This window comes from Trematomus bernacchii, unplaced genomic scaffold, assembly GCF_902827165.1.
Source record: "Trematomus bernacchii unplaced genomic scaffold, fTreBer1.1, whole genome shotgun sequence".
Classification (NCBI taxonomy): domain Eukaryota; kingdom Metazoa; phylum Chordata; class Actinopteri; order Perciformes; family Nototheniidae; genus Trematomus; species Trematomus bernacchii.
This window is the reverse complement of record NW_022987739.1, coordinates 761,446-763,626: the sequence shown is the minus strand read 5'-3', so window position 1 is coordinate 763,626 and position 2,181 is coordinate 761,446. Positions and strand designations below refer to the sequence as shown.

Here is a 2,181-nt window from a genome sequence, read left to right as displayed (position 1 = left end):
CATGGGATGTTTTTAGTTTCTAGCCCAGGGGTGTCCAAACTGCGGCCCGGGGGACAAATGCGGCCCTCGGAATCGGCCCTCAGCAAATTCTGAAAGTATAATGGAATATGGCCCACAAAGGAAACTTCTGCTTGTCTTGTATTGTACTTCTTAAATATATATATGTACACACATATTACACAGTAGTATTCATGTGTTAATAAGCCCACCTTTAAAATAAATTCAGTCAATTAAAGCTGAAAACATTTTCTAACATATCTAACTTGATAAGAAAAAAACCCAATAACTTATTTTATAACAAGCTTGAAATAAACCCTTCATATTTCCTGTAATTATAATCAATCTGAAGCTCCTGTTTAAAGGAATGAGCTGCTGACAGAATACAGTAAACCCTCTGGAGAGCTGGGAGCTGTTTTGTTTCTTAAAGCATCCTCAAGTAACAAGCATCCTTTACCTTCATTTGATTGAGTTTCCTGACTTATAACTGAACTTATGAGGCAACATACCTCTAGAGAGCGGCCCAGACCTTTATATATTTTTCTGTATGTGGCCCTCGGTGAAAAAAGTTTGGACCCCCCCCTGATCTAGACCAATGACTGGTTACTTCCTGTAATGCAGCTGAGAGCTGTGGCAGGCAGTCGTAGTGTTTGCAGAGAAGATATGATGGGATGTAAAGCATGAGATCAGGACTCTGAAGCTGACTCAAAGAACAAACACTTATTTTAAACTGGATCTTAAACTGTTGGATTGTGTTTGTCTCTACAGGATCAATGATCAGACGATCAGAGCCACGATCCAGAAGACCTGTGAGTACTGAAACCATATCCTCCATTCATCAAGATAGTAAACTCTTTAATGGAGCGTGACCTCAGAGGAAAACAACACTCTTCTTTCTCTCTTCATCATTCTGGCTGTTTCTCTTTGTTTAATTATCATCATCATTCTCTCTCTCTCTCCTTCTCCTCTCAGGTGACAGGAAGTGAAGACACACAGAAAGGTGAGAGGTTGTACCGTGTGAAGTTTATTTATTGAGGTTTCAACACGTTTTTCTGGTGTTCCAGACAAATCTGTAAGCTCAGGTTTTATTTGTTCTCAGTTTATTCATCACAGGGCGAGTTTGAGACGTACAGAGGAGCGTGGAGGCATTTTGGAAAATAAAGAAGAAGGCTGCAGCTGATGAGAGACTTCCTGTTGGCTCTCCTCAATATTAAATGAACAAAAACAATCAATTGTACTTAAAGCTTTTCTTAAAAAGAAAGATGTGTTGCACATACACCTGCTGCTACCTACCACCACCTCCCACCCATCCCGGCACCAAAGAGGAGACTCCATCGACCCCAGATACCCCAACTCACTCTTCTTCAGGTTAGCTTGGAGCCCCGCCTTTACCTGCCCCAACACCTCACTTTGAACGATGTAGTCATCCGGATATCTGCATACTGAGAGTGGGACGCAGGACCCGGTCAATGAGCTGCTTGAAGGGGGTCCACTGGACTGGAGGGGCGCTTGGATCTGGTGATGCCTTGCTCTTCCTGAAAGGGGAGGACACCTATCTGCCATAGTTTCTCCACCTGACGACTGAGTTCGGCATCGGGGGTTCCAGTTGGGGTGAAGAGACTCTGGGGGGCATCCGATGGCTCCTGAATAGGGGGGGCCCTTGGAGTGTCCAACCTAATGATAATAATAAGAATAATAGGAATGCATTTTATTTGTAAAGCACCTTTCATTGCTAAAAGTCATCTCAAAGTGCTACAAGGGGCATCATATACTTCTTTTCTTTTTTTAAAGAAACACAAGTTTAATAAAAGGCTTTTAAAAAAAGAAAGGTTTTTAGGCCCTTCTTAAAGGAGTCTGTGGTTTGTGGAGTCCTCAGTTTGCCTGGGAGGGAATTCCACAGGTGAACAGAAAGCCCCCCCATGGTGCGGAGTTTGGTGCTGGAGGGGGAAGCAGATGGTTGGTTGTAGAATGGAGGTTGCGTGTGGAGGTTTGTGAGGAGAGTAGTTCCTTGAGGTATGAAGGAGCGTTCCCGTCAGGGTTTCCGCTAGGATTTTTTCTCGCCGGTCAAATGTCCGGACAGAATTTATTTTACCGGACAAATTTGAAACTTACCGGTCATGTTTCAATAATAATAAGAAGAATTGTGTAGCAGAGTTTCCGTTAGCAGGTAATTACCGGACTATG

At 43.2% G+C, this 2,181-nt stretch overlaps 1 long non-coding RNA gene across 1 annotated transcript; it reads left to right on the top strand.

Moving 5' to 3' along the window:
• Positions 1-585: 585 nt before the first annotated feature.
• On the top strand, positions 586-1,225 carry LOC117495661. The gene is made up of 3 exons (XR_004557205.1): positions 586-806; positions 970-997; positions 1,097-1,225. It is a non-coding gene; the product is annotated as an uncharacterized LOC117495661 (long non-coding RNA).
• The last annotated feature ends 956 nt before the right edge of the window (positions 1,226-2,181 follow it).